This window comes from Rattus norvegicus, chromosome 2, assembly GCF_036323735.1.
Source record: "Rattus norvegicus strain BN/NHsdMcwi chromosome 2, GRCr8, whole genome shotgun sequence".
Classification (NCBI taxonomy): domain Eukaryota; kingdom Metazoa; phylum Chordata; class Mammalia; order Rodentia; family Muridae; genus Rattus; species Rattus norvegicus.
The window spans coordinates 212,695,877-212,714,830 of NC_086020.1; the positions used below are offsets into that span (position 1 = coordinate 212,695,877).

Consider the following 18,954-nt stretch of genomic DNA (forward strand, 5'->3'; position numbering starts at 1 on the left):
GCTTTGAGACAGGATCTCCCACTGAACCAAGAGTTAGCTTCCCTATAGGCTAGACTAGCTGGTCCATGAGCTCCGGAGGTCTGCCTGCCTGTGCCTCCCTCTTGCTGGGGTTACAGATACACACTGCTTTTATGTAGGTCCTGGGGGGTCTAAACTCAGCACGTCTTGCTCATGTAGCCGTCTCCAGTCTCCCTGAGTCATTTCCCTAGCCCCGGGGGCTTCTTTCAGTTAGTTATGTCCTCTGGCTTCATCTAATGAGATAATAAATGTGAGACTTCCTTTCTATGGCTGGATACTGTGTTCTGTCTATCTGTACCACGTTTGTTTGTCCATCTACTCGCTAAGGGCACCTAAGGGTTTCTTCACAGTTTAACTATTGTGAATGATGCTGCTATGAGTGTGGGTAGAGAGGGAGCATTCATACATAGCTTTAGAACATGCAAACCGGTATGGTTACTGGCGAGGAATGTACCTGGGTTGTTCATTCTGATCTGCTCACGTGGGAATAAGTCAAGCAGTCAAATGCACACAAGCCAGAATGGAACTCAACTTCTACTGCATTTTACTACCACAGATAAGGACAGTGAGTCCTGGGAGCCCTAGACTAAGATTTAGGGCATCGGGGCACTGGTCCCAGCCTGACAGTCATTATTAGCATTATTATGTATTATGTATTATTACGGCAAATTCTTTCGGGTTGGTGGGTCTGTGATTCCTCATGACCTGTGAGAGTTAGACAAGGGTTTTCTTTCTAGGTGTATGGTCAGCTGAGCCCATTTTTTGCCAACAAAACAAAAGTCTTGTGACTCTGGAAAACTGGACTGGCTGGTCACCCTACCTTCAGCATGGAGTCAAGTCTGACACCAGATTAAATGTCACAAATTAAATGTAATGTGGCTGTTTGTCCTCTTCCACCCCACCTCGCTCCCAGGAAAAATTAAAAAAGAACCCTACAGCTAAGCCAGCCTGGGATAGAATTCCAAGTGTGTAATTTTTAACAGGCTGTTGGGGAAAAGGTTGATTTTTAGGTCCTGTTAGGAAGTCATTCCTCACAAATGTTCTGGTTACAGAGGGGGGTGTGTGTGTGTGTGTGTGTGTATGTGTGTGTGTGTTAATGATTAGACAAGAGCTGTTAAAATACCAGCTAACTTAAAATATTTCCTACCTTTAAAAGCTACCATGGCTTCTCATGGAATCTAAACCATAAAACAGGTAGAGGAGGAGCTTTTTCGATCTCCTTTCATTTTCTCGCTGATTTGTTTGTCCTCTCGAAGTATGTATTTCTGTGCCCCGAGGGGAACACAGAAACATTCATGAACAAATTGAGTTAAAGCGGCTTCTTGCCTGAAATCTTAGCTAGAAGAAAACCCCAGCCTGGAGTATTTCAAAACTTTCCCTCTCTTGCCCAGGAATGCACTGAAATCCCTAAGGAGCTCCCTCAGCTGGAGGGTGATTGGCCAGACTCCAGCTCCCATCACCCCTTCCTCAGATTTACTCATCCTTGGTTTATGCAACACTGTTGCATAACTGGGGGATTTGAAAACTGTTTCAGGACTGAAACGGAGTACATACGCGTGGAATCCTCACTGATGGTTGGTATGGGCAGAAGAACTTCAGCTCAGTTCCTTTGGTTGCAGATTTTTTTTTTTTTGTTATTATATATTTCTTTACTTACATTTCAAAGGTTATTCCCCTTCCCGGTTTCCTTCCAAAAGCCCCCCCCCCTTCTCCTCCCTCCCCCCTCCCCATACGGGTATTCCCCCTATACATCTCCCTTATTGCCCTCCCCCATATTCCCCTGCACTGGGGGTTCAACCTTGGCAAGACCAAGGGCTTTCCCTTCCACTGGTGCCCCACCAAGGCTATTCTCTGCTACATATGCAGTTGGAGCCCTGGGTCAGTTCATGTATAGTCTTTCGGTAGTGGTTTAGTCCCTGGAAGCTCTGGTTGGTTGGCGTTGTTGTTCTTATGGGGTTGCAAGCCCCTTCACCTCTTTCAATCCTTCCTCTAATTCCCCCCAAGGGGGTCCTGTTCTCAGTTCAGTGGTTTGCTGCTGGCATTCGCCTCTGTATTTGACATATTCTGGCTCTGTCTCTCAGGAGAGATCTATATCCGGTCCCTTTCAGAATGCACTTTTTAGCTTCATCAATCTTATCTAGTTTTGGTGGCTGTATATATGTGGGCCACTTGTGTGTCAGGCTCTGAATAGTCATTCCTTGAGTCGCTGCTCTAAACTTTGCTTCCATATCCCCTCCTATGGATAGTTTTCCCCCTTTTAAGAAGGAGTGGGAGCATCTGCATTTTGGTCATCCTTCTTGAGCTTCCTGTGGTCTGTGGATAGCATCTTGGGTAATTTTTAGACTAAGAGTATAATTCTTCAGACGTATAATTCTCAGTCTCTGTGTGGGTCTTCCAACAACTGGGGCAGAGCCTCTCCCTAAAGCTGTAGTCCGGCTGTGGTATTAGTTCCCAGTGGCACTGCCTTGTCTGGCTTCAGTGGGAGAGGATACGCCTAATCTGGCAGTGGCTTGATGTGTGGGGGGATACTGGGAGAGGCACCTTCTCAGAGGAGAAGGGGAGTGGGGAGGGACTATGTGAGGGAGGAGTGGGAGGGGACAGCATTTAGGATATAAATAAGTAAATATTAATTAAAAAGGAATATAATTCTTGGTCCATGAACAATTACGATGCATGGGTGACTTGACTGGGTCTTGGCACAGGGCCTAAAAAACTTCCTTTCTATGAGTACAGAAGTGAAATGATAATCGGGCATATCGATTATGCCCATTAGACGACGTTCCGGGGATTATTTCCTTGGAATTCACTTTCTACAGTTCGAATTATACTTTAGAAAATCTTCCTCTACCTGTAGCATTCGAGTTTGTACCTTAAGATAAAATATGCAAAGTAAGTTCCCATCATCCCTATCATAAGAATGCCGTGGCAGACTCCAGAGAAAAACGAGTCTGATCCATGCTGGGCTGGACTCAAGCCGAGTCTTCAGAGTCAACATCGAGAGTCTGTCAGCATGCAAATTAAATGCTCTCTTAAAAAAAAAATATTCCTTCTAGTAATTTTTTGCTAATCTTTCTCCTTCTAGCACTGTCATCCAGATATAATTATTAACAGGAGCTTTAGAGGGACTGTTAAAAGAGCAAAAAGCCAAAAACAATATTGGGGAACAAACAGAACCAGAAGAGGAAGAAAAGGCAGCAGAGAGGTCCAAGTCTCCGGGTGGGGGTGGTCGGTAAAAGGGATACTTAGCTAAGGGACTTAGTAGGGCAAATTTGTCTTTAAGTATAACTAAGAGAACTACCACATTAGTGTTCAAGGAACTACTGATGACCCCTGGGAACGTAATGCCACAGCTGATGGAATCGTGGGTCCAGTGGATCCAAATGCATGCCCATAGCTCTAAGCACACCCCCCAGATGTTGACTGCTGCTTCCTCCAACAGCATTGAAGAACATGGCATCCAGGGAAGGAGCCTGGGAAGTACTGCTGAGGTCGAATCATCTTGGGAGAGGAGGCTGTAGGAGCTAATGAAGCAAGTGTTTACGAGTGGCTGGGCATTTCTATGTTCTCTCTCTCTCTCTCTCTCTCTCTCTCTCTCTCTCTCTCTTAAAGCTATTGAAGAAATAAGAGGAAGGAGTAGGAGGAGGAGGAGGGGGGGAGGACAAAGATGAGGAGGAGGAGGAAGGGGAGGGGGAGGAGGGGGAGGAGGGGGAGGAGTGGGAGGAGTAGGGTAGGAGGAGGGGGAGGAGGAGGAGGAGGGGAGGAGGAGGGGAGGAAGAAGGGGAAGAGGAGGAGGAGGAGGAGGAGGAGGAGGAGGAGGAGGAGGAGGAGGAGGAGGAGGAGGAGGAGGAGAGTTGGATTTGAGGCCCAATCCATTGGAGGAACTGTAAACCTGGCTAAGAACCCATAGTAGGGGAGTTCATAGACCCCAATATAAGGAATAGAGCAGTCATCAGAGAAAAGAACTTAGAAATGTTTGAAATGACCCACAGATAAGTCAACTCTCTAGAGCTACTTATCAACTACAGTTACTAGAAGGAATATTTTAAAAAGAGAGCGCTTAATTTGCATGCTGACAGAATCTTGAAGTCGATTCTGAAGATGTGGCTTGAGCCCAGCCCAGCAGGGCCATGAACCAGTTTGTTTGTGAATCAGATCATTTTCTCTGGTAATGGAGTGAAACTATTACTAGTATTCTGCTAAAGGGAGATGGTATCAAACTGTCCTCTAAATTCATATATTTTTATCAAATTTATTTATTCACTTTACATCCCAATATCAGGCCCCCTCTCCTCCCAGTACCCTCTCATGTAGATCACCACCCAAATTGATAATTTTATAACCTGTAAATTAGTGCCACCCTCAGACCTTGTCTGAGGAGTGTCTTTGTGCATTGGATGGCAGTCAACACAGAAGAAACTCACAAGTGGTCAAAGAGTACCAGTCTAGAGCGCTCAGCCACAAGGAGCCATCTGTATCACACCCCTCCTTCAGGTCTTAGGGTTCATTGCAGAAGAGTTTGTAGGAAGAGCCAGAGGCCAGGGAGAACTGGAGGTAAACAGTGTCTTCTGCATAGGAGAGGACCACTGAAGTCACGAACTCATGGCAGCTGTGTTGCCTACACCAGACCTGCATAAGATCAGTCAACATTCTGCCATGGAGAGGGTAGGGACTCGTGAGACCCACCCTCTAACAGAGGAGCTGTTGACAGTTGATGACTTTGGGGGAAGAAAGTCAGTTTCTTAGAGGGTGTGGTTCTCGCTAGATGGAGCGTGTTTTTAAAACGTCCTGTGTATATTTACTCTTATTAGATAGCGAGAGTTGGAGAGTTGACTTATCTGTGGGTCATTTCAAATATTTCTAAGTACTTCTCTCTCATGACTGCTCTGTTCCTCTTATACTCTCTCTCTCTCTCTCTCTCTCTCTCTCTCTCTCTCTCTCTCACACACACACACACATACACAGAGAGAGAGAGAGAGACAGACAGACAGAGACAGGGATACAGAGCGAGCATCATGTGTGTGTAGTGTAGTATATATGAGGCTGGAAAACACGTGGCTGGGTTTGGAACAGCTGTGAGTATTATGCCAGTGAGCTGATAAGCAAGCAAAAGCATTTTCCAGAGTGCTGGGCATGGAGATCAAAGCCCTCTGTAAATATTTTGATAGGAGGCAGCTGTGTTATAACAGAGCAGGCACTGACCTTCTCTCCCAGGACCTTTGCTGAGTTCTGGTCCTACTGTTTTCTACTTCTTGTGACCCTAGTGGAGTTATTTGTTTCTTTGAGCCCTGGTTCTTCACCAGGTAGAAATAGTGAAAACACTTCTTTTTTTTTTTTTTTTGGTTCTTTTTTTCGGAGCTGGGGACCGAACCCAGGGCCTTGCGCTTCCTAGGTAAGCGCTCTACCACTGAGCTAAATCCCCAGCCCCGTGAAAACACTTCTTAAAATTTCATCGAGACAACAAAATAAAGATCCTTTAAAACAGGAAACAAGGGTTGGGAAGTACCACACACTATTCCTTTAAAAGGAAGTGGCTAACTGGGCCTGTGGCTGAGCTCCTGGCAAAGCAGATGCCATTGTGCACCCAGCAATGTGGGTGAGAGAGTGGGGAAGACAGTGGGGAGGACAATACAATGATGGTTGACTAAGTTGCTTAGGGATGTAGGTGCCTGATCCCACACAAGCTTCTGAAGAGCCTTATACAAAATGTAAGTCAGAAATGTCCACCCAGGGGGGCAGTTCACCCACATCTGCCTTTCCCAGCAACGAGATTGGAGTGGCTTATCGACATCAGTGCCCCCTCACTTCAGGGTGGCACACGTATGAATGCCACATATGTGCCACAGAAGTTGTCCCAGGGGAGAAGGAAAAGGCGATGTGTGTGATGGGGCAGGCCATGGCAGGCTGCATGTTTGGGCTGGCCCTGATGTTGTCCTGGAACAGTAGCTGTGATTAGAGAGGAGACCAGAAGGACTTGACATGACGGACAAGATACAACCCCACCTGGGGAAAGCGACAACAAAAAACGCTGACATGACGCAGCCTCGGGGACTCACAGCGGTCTTACATGCCCTGTTTGTAGAGAAGGAGGGGAGACTGTAGACATTTATTTCGTAATCCCATTTTGTCAGATACTATGTATTTCTGTAGAATTAAGGATTATAAACTGCAAGTAGGTCCACCTGGCTTTTTGTACCACCACGACCTAGCTGAAGAACTCAGATCACACCATCCTCTGCTTTCCCATTTCTCTCAGTTCTTTATCTTTGCTTGCCAAGGAAGAGATAATAAGCCAACAAGCCATTAGTCTGGGCATGACTTATGACTGTCCCTGAATTTCAGGTATTTTGATTTTCTCCCAAGGAAACCGTTCGATCTCTATGGTGAGGAAGAGATAAAGAGATCGAGCAAAGAAGTTAACTGTGAATGCGTCACAGCTGAGCTTTGAATGGCACCTGTCACTCTCTCCAGTCACATCCTAGCGCCCCGCTGCTGGGGTTTGGGGAGAGGGAAGGAGCGTCTTCAAACTACTGGTTTGGAAACGTTTTACAAATAAGCGGGGCTCGTTGTCATCTGAGTATGAAGCATCGATTGCTCATGTCTGTTCTTCTCTCAGAATTCTACCAGAATCAGAGCAATTTGAGTTGTTCAAAATAAAAACAAACAGCAGAGCGCTGCTGCAGATGGATGCGAAGGCACACAAATGACCCCTGGAGTCCTGCTCGTGCCTGAGCACTAACACGCTGCCTACTAGCAGCCCAACTGCGGTCACAGGAAGAAACCGGATGAGTATCTATGCGTTGACAGATGAAATAGCCCAAAATGAAGCCTTGCTTTATTTATTGGGTTGCCTTGTTTGGAAGGCCTCTCTTAGGACAATCACGACCAGTTTCCGATTTTTTTTTCTTTTTTTTTTTTTCTTTTTTTTTTTGGTTCTTTTTTTCGGAGCTGGGGACCGAACCCAGGGCCTTGCGCTTCCTAGGTAAGCGCTCTACCACTGAGCTAAATCCCCAGCTCCCAGTTTCCGATTTTTGACTTACCCTTCCTCTTTAGGGCTTCCCTAGTTTATTTTACATTTTACATGAAGCTTTTCTTATTTTTTTTAAATTTGTAAGAAGCAGAGATACAGTTTTTCCAAACAGACACACTTCCCTGATAGCATTTATTCTACCCTTCCCCACTATTTTAAAATATACCTTTATCTAAATTTATTCTTACGTGTGTTCACCAGTCTGTTACGTGTCATCGAGACTACGTTACTTAATATGTCAGTTTTAGAGCTTGATAACTGTTGAGACCATTACTGTCCTTCCTGTTTCTCTCCTTCTCTTGGTTATTCTTCTGTGTTTATTTTTCCAGACAGTTTATAATTACCTGATACTCCATTGTAAAATCTCGTTGGAGTTTTGATTTAATTTGCTTTTATTACCTACATCCAAAATTATCCAAAATTGCCTGGTTATAACACAACAGAAAAGAGAAACGTTTGAAAAGAGCAAAATCACACTGCCCTGCAGGTGAGGAGACAAGAACTAATAACGTCAGGAGCGTAAAGAATGGTTTGGCTGAAATTAGGCTGACACTGCAAAGTGCAAATAAAGGGAGTGGGTGGTAGAGAAGGAGACAAAAAAAAAAAATCCCTTTTATTATTCAGTAAAGTCAGGTCAGAAATAACTGGCTTCTCTTAATTGAACAAGACATGCTAATGTTTTGTTGGTCTTGTCATTATTATAAATATCTTCCTAAAATGGAGGCTAAGTCATAGCCGCCCTCTGTATTGTGATGTGTGTTGTGCTAGAAGCCTTCCTTGTGGCAGGGCGTGCACATTGGGTCAAAGCCCTGTTTTCTGAGTGTGTGTATCTTCCCGTAGCGTTTTCTTTCTTTGGAATTTAGCATTCCCAACTGAGTTCCCCAGAGACTCTGGAAACATTGGTGCACATCCATCTGGTAATTGAAGGTTGTGTTGGAGTGTGGGAAACTCCGGGGTTATTTTCAGGTTATGACATTTAAATATCTCTCTACAGGTCCAAAGCAAAGTTTATCTTTTGAGACTGTAAAGACACCAGAGTCTTAGAGCTCATTTAGAGAAGAAACTGCTTCCGCCTTTAAAGAAATACCCCTTGAAATAAAAGCCTGCATTTGAAAACGGAAGAGCTAAAACGCAGATGAAGCAGTCTGAATGTTTCAAATTACCTCTTGGATTATTTTTTTTTCTTTCACTTAGGCGGAGAACATTAAAGAACTATTTAAGAAGAGGTTGTGGGGGGTAAATACATGGTATTATAAAGTAAACTTTTGAGAGCTGGGTGTGCTGACACATACCTATCATCTTAACACAACATGGGAGGTGGAGATTAGAGGAACGGGACCTCAAGACCAACCCTAGCTTCAGAGGGAGTTCAAAAAAAGATGAATCCATACTAATGATATAGTTTTGTTCTGTATTTGTATGTGTATGGGTGTTTTGCTTGCCTGGATGTCTATGTACCATGGGAATGCAGTGTCTGTGGAAGCCATAAGAGGAGACTGAATTTTTTGGAATTGTGAGTCATCGTGTGGGTGCTAGGAGCCTGACCTGGGTCCTCTGGAAGATCAGTAAGTGTTCTGAACCACTAAGCCATCTATCCAACCCACATTTGATAATCCTTACCGTTTTTCTCCTCTGTGAATCCAGGGTTCAGCAAGGCCATCCCTATCCACTCTGGGAATAACTCTAAGGCTTTTCTCTGGGGCTTCTCAGGCTCCGCATGCTACCGATTCACACTAAGTTTCTCCCATCTTGACTGTCTGATGATCAGGGAAAGCCCCGAAGAAACTGTGCAAACCCCAACGATACCCAAGGCTCAGCTACTGCAACCAAGAAGAGATGATACTCTGAACACTGGCTGTGGGTTGGTCTCATCCAAAGGCTTCTGGCCGCTATTTCTGCAGTCCTCATCAGCGTTCAGAACACTTTCTGTATTTCCTTCAGCCACAGAAAGCTGGACCCGGGCAATGCTAAATGAGTTGTTTTTTTAGTCTAGACCCAACAGTGGGCAGATGTGGTAACTGTGTTATACAAGAGCTGCCAGCAGCCACCCATTCAACTGCTCTTATCAAGCATCTTACGTATGGTCAACCACAACGCATTATCTGAATCTTGAGGTGAGACAGTGAAAATAAACATGAAGTATGGAGGCAGCCTTAGAACATACCACTTGGTAGACTACTCGCATCTCAGCTGGGTAAGGTGGTACTTGCCTCTAATCCCCCGAGCTCTGGAGGCAAAGACCAGAGGATCAAGATCTTGTCTCAAAATATCCAGGGCTTGGCACTGTGGAGATTGCTGTGGGTAAAGTACTAGACTTGAAGGCATGAACATCTGACCTGAGTTTAGAAGAGCCCTGGGCCTCCATTTTGAAAAGCTGGGTGTGTTGTACCCAGTTGTAATCCTAGTGCTGAGGAAGTGAAGACAGGAGGATGCCTGGTCCTCATTGCCCAAGCAGCCTAGACTCCTTGGGAGTTCCAGCCAGCAGGAGACCCCTCCTCAAGCATGGGAACACACACAACAAGGGAAAACAACTAGGAAATGCAAGCTGAGGTTGCCCTCTGGCTTCCACATGCAGGAAACACACACACACACACACACACACACACACACACCTTAAAAGATGAGAGCTAGAGTCTAGCTCAGTAGTGCACTTGCCTACTACATGCAAGGCCTTCATTTGGTTATATACACCTACACACACACACACACACACACACACACACACACACACACACCACTCATATATGTACACAGAGATTGAGAGAGAAATAAAAGGAATATGCACTTTATAGATGTTCATTCATCTTGACACTACTACTCCCATTTTCTCCATTCATCTTAAACCAGTTTTATCCAAAAACATCTTTTTCGTTTCTTTATATCCACTGGTTCTTGGCTCAAGTCTTCATCTCTCATCTGGTCCCCAGTAAGAATCTGTTACAGTAGACTCTCTCATCTTGCCAATATGTAAATCTACTTGTCACATTTACCCGCATAATGGGTTTGTACCACTCATTGGCCCAGATCATTGCTTTGAATTCCTCCAGCTTTTGGTCCTTCCCCAGGCTTCCTGCCTTGCCTCTTTTGTTCATCCATTGGCGCTTTGTCTTCCTACTTCATAGAGATGTGAGCACTGTCCACTCTTAGAGGCGATACTTTAGCCACTCAAACTGTCATGATGGAGGGGCATACACTGGTGTCCAGCACTTCTAGCTGTCCACTTCCAATCCCCTGAGCAGGATCACCTTCCTGGTGAGCTTCTGCCCTGCTGTAAACAGCTCCCAGAGGACCAGCCATTGAGCCAGGGCTGAAAGCGTGCCTCTGTGTCTCTTAGAAAGGCTTACAGACCTGGGTTTTCCAGCACCCGTGCAGAGATGAAACATTTGCGTGTCAGCACTGTTTGAAGACCTGAAAGGACCTCTTATGTTTTCTAAGATATTCTTGAAAAACCCACTGCCTCGTCTCTGGTTGCTCTATAAACACTTTCGCCTATTTCTGTTCCTCAGAATTTTATCAGTAAAAGACATCTACCTCGCACACGGGCCCACCAGCAGATCAGTTTTGTGACCAGCTTTGATCTTTTTTATTTTCCCACTGACTAGGAAACCTTATGTCCTGAATTGACCTAAAAGTACGAGGAAAAAGTTCCAGCATCTTTTCTAACAAGAAAGAAAGAAAATAATACATGGGCTGTTTTTCTGTCCCCAGTCTGAATCATGGCTATGTGGACCAGTCATCATAATCGTATTTCCTGCATCAGCATCATTAAAGGGTTTTTAGCAAGTTACTGCTCAACTCAACATTAAACTGGCCTTAGGGGAATTCTAAAGAACTAATCGCTGTCTCCAGAAGCTGGATGTGGAAGTTAAGACATGAATAGCTAGAATGATAACTTTTATTAAAGGAGTCGAAGTCTGGATTGCATTCAAATAACAGACACCGTGGGAGTGAAGAGGAGGAGAAGGAAGAGGAGGAAGAAGAGGAAGTGGAGGAAGAGGAGGAGGAAGAGGAGGAAGATGAAGAGGAGTAGTTAGCCTGTTTTTTTCCCTACATGCAAAATTGGTCTTAATAGATAGCGTCCATTCTAACCCATCTGAAGAATCAGCATATGTGACCGATGCAGAGAACACAGAAGAGGGGCTGGTGTGTGAGAGGCCCTAGGCTCGCTCCTTGGGAGCAAGGGAGTAGCAGCAGCAGCAGCAGCAGCACTAGTAGATAAGAGAACGTAGGGATGTCCTCAAAACTGGAATGAAGCTAAAATTGCAGTTGTATCATATCAGTCTGCAAATAAGAAATGTAACTCAGGGCTGGAGAGATGGTTCAGCAGTTAAGAGCCCTGGCTGCTCTTCCAGAGGTCCTGAGTTCAATTCCCAGCAACCACATGGTGGCTCACAGCCATCTATAGGGGGAATCTGATGCCTTCTTCAGGCAGACGGATGTATATGCAGCAGAACACTCATACATAATAAGTAGAATTTAAAAAAGCAAAGAAATGGGGCTGGGGATTTAGCTCAGTGGTAGAGCGCTTACCTAGGAAGCGCAAGGCCCTGGGTTCGGTCCCCAGCTCCGAAAAAAAGAACCAAAAAAAAAAAAAAAAAAAAGCAAAGAAATGTAACCCAAAGCAGCATCTAAGCGCTTCAGCAGAGTTCTGTAACACTCTTAAGTCATTGAACAGAAGTTTAATGTAATCAAAGCAACATTTAAAAAATTAGGCAGCATGTAATAACCTTCAGGCCTGTAAGCACAGTGTTCTACCCTTGGGGCTGTTTCAGGAGGAAGGGTCTTTGCATTGTGAGCACTCATGGGTTCACACCATCCATGTCCCAGCCTCTTAGCTGTTCTAAAATCATGATAAAATACAGACAGCAGAAACTCGCCATCCCAAACAAATGCTCTTAAGAGTGTAGTTCATGGGTCAACTAGGTTCACATTGCTCTGCAGGTACCGTCCCCAGCTATTACAGTTCCTGTTCTGAACTGGACCTCTGGGAACTGAAACTGTACCCCTTAAACAGTGACCCCCATTTCCTTTACGGCCTGGCCTCTAGCAACTGTTGGGTTTTCTGTCTGTATGGATTTGGCCACTTAATAGAAGAACAGTCATACAGTCTGTGTCTTCTATGATGGCTTTATTTCATTTAGGGTGTCTTCAATATTCATGTGTATTTTAGCCTGTCTTGGAATTTTTTTCCCATTTAAACCTGGTTCATATTCTATCAAATATTCCACCCAAAATTTTTGTTAGAGAAGTTAACTTGTCCAAATCACAGAGCTGGCCAGATAGAGCACAAGGGTCTAGATTGATGCGACCTGATTCTAGCCCATCCACGGTCCCCGTGTCGGCGGCTTCATGTAAGTCTGCGACCTGTCACCACCATATCTGGCACAAGGAGGCAACTGTAGGAACATTTCCTATTGTTTATGCAACACTGTTTCTCTAGCTTTTCTTCTTTTAAGTGTTGGCTTATGAAAATGATAGGTACACGTGTGTGTGCGTGCATGTGCATGCATATGTATGTGTGTGTGTCTGTGTGTGTGGGGGTGCATGTGCATGCATATGTATGTGTGTGGCAGGGGCTGGGGGAGGTGTGTGCGCACAAGCATGTGCAGGTGCAGGGCAAAGGACAACTAGAATGCCATCTACCTTGTGTTCAGACACAGGATCTCTCACTGGTCTGGGGATGAGGCAAGCTGGCCAGTGAGCTTCAGGGGTCTGCCTGTTTCTTCTTTCCCAGGGCTGAGAGTGCAAGCATGTGTCACCACATTGGCTCTTTAAAATAGATCTTGAGGATCACACCCAGGTGCTCACGCTTGCATGCCAAGAGCTTTATCAGCTGAGCTATCTCCTCTGCCTTCGCTCTTCATAACACCTCCTCTCGGCCTCCCCCAATTTCTTTCTTCTCCCCATCCTCATCCTCCCTGCTCTTCCTATCAGTGCCAGGTATTGAACTTAGGGCCTCAAACGTGCTAAGCCATGTGTTGCCATTGAACTACACTACCAGCCCATAATTATTCTCTTCCTTGAGAAACTCGCAGGCTAACCATGCGAGACCAATCAGATCTGTATGCCTCGTCCTTCAACAGTTACAGAGTACAGAATGGTCATGTGGGTATGGTCAGAGTCCTCTCCAGTACTTTGAGAAGGGTACGCCCACTTTAAAGTCTCAGTAGGGAGAGGGCAAGAGAGTGACCACTCTGAGTGACATCTGAGTCCCTGGATCTAGACATGCCTGAAGCCATCTGCCTCCATCAGCTTCCCAGAGACACTGTGTGAGGTATTTCTGAGCTTTGGTTTTAAGCACGCTGCGGTTGAGTGAGTGTAACTTGCCAAGAGAGACCTGACTAATGGATTCGTCAGATCTGTGGATCAGAGACAGAAGGAAGTGTTATGACCCTGCATGATGCAAGGAAAGGGAAAGACATCAAATGTCCTCCTGATACCTGGTGGCAACAAAGGATAATGCTATTACTAAACAGGTGGAAGACATTGTTGTGGGGGACACATTCAGACTGGAAGGTGTTTGGCATTCCCGGGAACATAGGGAACGAGCCAGCTTCTGAAGCCGGAAGCTGCTTTACCCTCCTTACAGAATCTCAGCCTTGGGAATGTATCTAAGGCCGATGCAGCTTTTGGACTCTGACCTTTAGCCCCCAGCCTCACTCAGTCAGCTACTTTGAGTTTTTCCTCAAAGTACAATTTCCTCGTCAATCTGCTCATCTACACATTTGTCAGGGGTTCCCATGACTATGTCATGAATTATGCCACGTCAGGAATTATGCCAGCACATGCTGCTGAAAAAACTAAAAATGGTCCTTCGTGTTTAAGGAGTTTTTAACTAGTGGAGAAAACAGACACAGAATGGAGTAGCCTATGATCGAACACGGTTCAAACGGTGTTAAGTGCTGTGAAGGGAACAGGAAGTGTCTCCTGAGTGGTGACCTGGGACACCTAGTTTATGTGGAAGAGAGTGGGAAGACTAAGGCATCACTTCTCTAGGAAGTAGCTCTGAGCCTGAATGGGGCCCAGCGAACTGAGAGAAAGGTGGAAACCAGAGGACCTGGTCTCACACGCCCTTAAGAAATACGTGAATCACTGTGAGGAATGTAAGGCTGGGAGGCTTCCAAACACATCGTCCGCAGAGCACAGACTGATAAAGTAGGCAGTTTAAGGACTCCAGAGTCACCCTGCAAAGACTCTGTGGGTTTATTCACTAAAGCGATCACTCACTAAAAAAACATTTATTTCATGGAATTCATAGATGATGAAAGTTGAAGGTTTAGCTGATAGCTCACACACGTAGTCTCAACATTGGGAGGCAGAGACAGACGCATCCTGAGTTCAAGGTCAACCCTGAGCTCCGTAGCTGGACCTGTCTCTAAAGAAATAGATAAATAGGCTTAATTAAACTAAAAAGGATCTGGAGAGATCTGGGTGAAGGAAGACACTCCAGTCAGACCTCAGCTGGAAGGCAGAAACCCAGGTTGGCTCAAAGAACCATCTTAGTGAATTGAGGGAATCGACTAGACACAAACTAATATGAACATTTAGAAAGATTTCTTGTGGCTGAAAATATGGCTCAGTGGTTAGGGACAGTCATTCTTACAGAGGACCCAGGTTCGATTCCCAGCATCCAAATGGGGGCTCACAATCATCTGTGACTCCAGTTCCAGGGAATCGCATACCCTCATCTGGCTTCTGGGGGCTTTAGGCATGTACACAGTACGCAGGGAAAATTATCCATACACATTTTTTAAAAAAATAGATATTCTCAAAAAACATTTTTAAAGAAAACAATTTCTTTTTTTAGGCCCTTACCCTGGTGAGCTTTTTTTGTTAATGTTTTTCAATGAGCTGAATCCACTCCTTCTAAGCAAAGACAAAAGTCCTTCGGCCACATAAAACTAGGCAGCATGGCAGCCTAACACCAAACACACTGTGGCTGCCCAGTCTCTCCAGATAAACACAGGGAAAGGTCATCCAAACACAGGAAGACAGCGTCCCCTTCCCTTTTCCTTTGCCCCCTCCCCTTCCTCCCCTGGCTCTCTTATCCCTGGAGGGTGGACCCAGCCTTTCCCAACGTTTATTCTGAGAGCTCCAGCTTGCACAGTGGAACGTGCCTCAGACATGGGAATACAGCAGCGGGGCCAACCGGGAAAACCAAAAATATAAACTGAGATATTTGATAGATTTCTGTTCTCTCTTCCCAAATTGCACCAGGAATGTCTGCTAGAACTGCTTCTACTGTTCTTGATGTAACTCGGCCCTTCCTGGGAGGAGGGCTTCTGGAGTTTATAGAATTTACCAGTTTGCACAAAAGAAAAGTTAGTCTGGCTTAGGATCTCAGTGTCTTGTTCTTGACCCAGCACAAGAAGGCAATAAATGTTGGGAAACAATAACTGAAGACCCTTGCATCTCAAACACTGGCAAGGAGCTTAACAAGTTTCCCCCCAAATTACAGAGGAAATTAGAAAGCTAAATTTCCTCCAAATTTATTGTTGCACTTTTAAAATTAACCGGGAATTCTAAAGCTCATAAGTGAAGGGCATTTTACCTTCTAGTGACATACTGTGATCCAAACGGTGGCACGAAAATAATCTTGTTCCCGTCACTTCGCTGGGGAGGGGGGAAAACGATGAATGCTACAACATTATGAGCTTCAGCGATTATAAACCAGTATTTGTGATGAAATGTTCAGAACTAATTTCAAAACAGACCCGGGGTTTGAAAGCAAAGCATAATGGTGACCTTTCTCATTAACTGTTGCTCAAACAAAGATATGTTCCAGCAAATCCGATGCTTCCTTCCTGCTGGGCCTCCACCCAATGCCATTTAAAACAGTGTGTCACATCCAAATGGGAGCAGAGGATGTGGTGTGGCTGAGTTTTAGAAACATTGTGTTTGTGCTTTATTATTATTTTCGAAGGTTTTTAAAAATGCTGTATTTGTTTTGTTTCCATCGACTTCTTGTTATGAGTTGGATTTCATAAGATTAGCTGCGGGAGCCAATATAAATGAATTTATTAGATGTGCACTTACTTTTCTATTTCCTCAGATTTTTATTCTTGTGACAAATGGCGACGTAGTTTTGGCTGCTGATGTTTGGTTTCGGTTTTCCAAAACAAGCTCTCTCTGGTAGACCAGGCTCCTCCAGAACGCACAGTAGTCCAGGATAGCCTCGAACATGTTTATGGTCTTTTTTTTTTTTTTTTTCCGGAGCTGGGGACCAAACCCAGGGCCTTGTGCTTGCTAGGCAAGCGCTTTACCACTGAGCCAAATCCCCAACCCCGTTTATGGTCTTTTTACTTCTGCCTTTCAAATGCAAGTAGGGAAGACAGATATGAACTACCACACTGAGTTCACTTCACAGGTTCTGAATCATAAGGACAGAAATTTATTTCATTGCTTTTTGGTATTTTTATGATTGCTCTGAGGTGAAGCAAACAAGCAAAGATGATTTTTAAAGAATTGTTTCCTTGTTTTGTGTAAAATGTTATAAACATGAATAAATACAAATCCCAGGAAAGTGTCTGAGAATAGAGGAGAGGGGAGAAGGCTTCAGGGAGGAGAACAGCTGATAGTTCTGCCTGAGGTCATGTAAGTTGAGGATGGACAAAGTCAAGCTGACTTTTTAAAAGGATTTATTTATTTTTACTTTATGCCTGTATATTTTGTCTGCATGGATGTATGTGCACCACGTGTATGCCTTTCTAGACCTCCAAAGAGGGGAATGAATCTCCTGAGATAAGAATTATAGAGGTGGGGTTGGGGATTTAGCTCAGTGGTAGAGCACTTGCCTAGGAAGCGCAAGGCCCTGGGTTCGGTCCCCAGCTCTGAAAAAAAGAACCAAAAAAAAAAAAAAAAAAAGAGTTTATAGAGGTTTGTGAACCCACAACCGCCTTTCTCCCTTCTTGAGCGTGAATAGCCAAGGAACAGTGGAGAAAAAAATCACACAAAGGACAGATAGATTTTGCTCAGAGTTCATGGTCATCCCTCACCCGGGAGGGGGGGTACAGTGGTGGGGGTACGGGAGACTGGTGGTAGTCTTTCTGTGTGTGCTCTCCAAGGGGAAACGTCAGACCTTTCCCACCATTCGCAGGCAGCCCGCCATCTTTATCCCCACTGTTTGCAAGCAGTCCGCTATCTTCATCCCCACCGTTTCAGTTACGGATGTTCTTTGTTTTGTACAAAATGGAATCCACGAAGCTATTCCTGAACGTTACATACTTTCTATCTTCTCTTCTCATTGTATGTGTTTCTTTCTTTTCTTCCTGCTTTTTGTTTGTTGGTCTGTTTGTTTGAGTCAGGGTCCCACTGTGTAGTCCAGGAGGACTTTGAGCATACGGCCTCTCAAGTGATGGATGGTGAAAACTCACCACCACGTCCAGCTTACCTCTTGTGCTTGTGTCCTGCCCATTTATGTAAGACTTGAATTTTGACTCTTCTCCACTTGTTAGAAATCTGCACTATCAGTTTGCCCTTCTCTGGCCTGTCCCTCCCACCCTCCAATCTCATCAAGTTGGAGAGTTCATGGTTTACCGATCTAATGCCATCTTTTTATCCTTCTCTCTTCTCCAGAAACCCCACAAACTGACTCCCTTGCTCTCTGCTCTCACATCCCTTCCCGGCAGCAGATCTAGACAGAGGGGAGTTTGAGATAATATTTGCCTCTGGAACCTTCCCTGAAATGTCTTCTTGGTTTGGCTGAGTTTTCTTTGACCCAAGTTATTGCCTTCTCAAGACAGCCAGCTCCTGAGTTCTATAAAATTTTCCTGCTATTCACTCCTTTTCAGTGGTATAGCCACTGGTGAGTTATCTTTGTTCCAGCAGATAGCTCCACACCCATGCCCCCACATGGGTGGCCCTGGTTAAGCTCAGTGGGTCACAAAATACAAAGCAAAAAAACAAAACAAAAGGACACAGGAAAGGAGGATGGGGACTTGGTGGAGGAGGGGAGCCAGTGAGGCTTGGGAGAGGTTTAAAAAGGGCGGAGAGATAAGTGTGGTCATATTATTACTTAGATACACGTATATGCATACATGTAAATATGTATGATGTATAATATACACACAGAGAAAAAGACTGTCAAAGAATAAATTAATATTTAAAACACAAGTAAGGAAATCACTCAATTTTTCTTACCCTGGAACACTCTACAATGCTCTATTGAGTCCCTATATAGTTACTACATCATCATAAGTAGTTTGTCCTCCTAATTCTAATGTGGACTTCTAACTCTAAAGGATATGGCATTCTGAGTTAGAATCCTAGCAGGCATTTCATCTGTTTCCTGTTGACTCCTCTGCTATGACGAATTGTTTGCATCAGCCTATAAATATGCTCAAGCATCCTAGACGCACACATCCATAATTTTTTCCTGTTGTTTGTTAATTTTAGTAGCCTGTAGCCTTGATCACATTCTCTATCTCACCATCAGTTGGAACGGTTCCATCTCTGAAGTCCTCAATTCCATCGTCTAAGCACAACCTTTTTATAACTGAGAATCTCCGAGTTGTATCTAAGGCAGTGAGCATCCAGATGTCACTTACTTTTTGACCCCTTTTCTTTTCATTTCTGTCTCCAGGCAACTTAGAAACAAGAGATCCGCCTTTCCATCTCTTTCCCCTTGTTCTTTTACATGTCTGTTGAGGGGAAATCCCAGTACTGTGACTACAATGGCTCACCTCTGCCTTTTGTCCCACACTGATAAAGAGCCATGGATGTCTGTAGGTGTGATGCCACTAAGATCTCTAACCTCATCTTCATCCTTCCCACTTCCCCTCGTACAACTTTAAACCACTTGCGCTTCCTAGGCAAGCGCTCTACCACTGAGCTAAATCCCCAACCCCTGAGGAGCTGGGGACCGAACCCAGGGCCTTGCGCTTCCTAGGCAAGCGCTCTACCACTGAGCT

General features: G+C 44.8%; 1 long non-coding RNA gene across 1 annotated transcript in view; it reads right to left on the reverse strand.

Annotated features, from left to right (window-relative positions):
* Positions 1-16,316, reverse strand: part of LOC134485959 (uncharacterized) — a 44,431-nt gene extending 28,115 nt beyond the window's left edge. Inside the window, exon 1 of the long non-coding RNA XR_010064414.1 lies at positions 15,597-16,316. This is a non-coding gene — a long non-coding RNA (uncharacterized LOC134485959). The remainder of the gene's footprint in view (positions 1-15,596) is intronic.
* Positions 16,317-18,954: the final 2,638 nt, after the last annotated feature.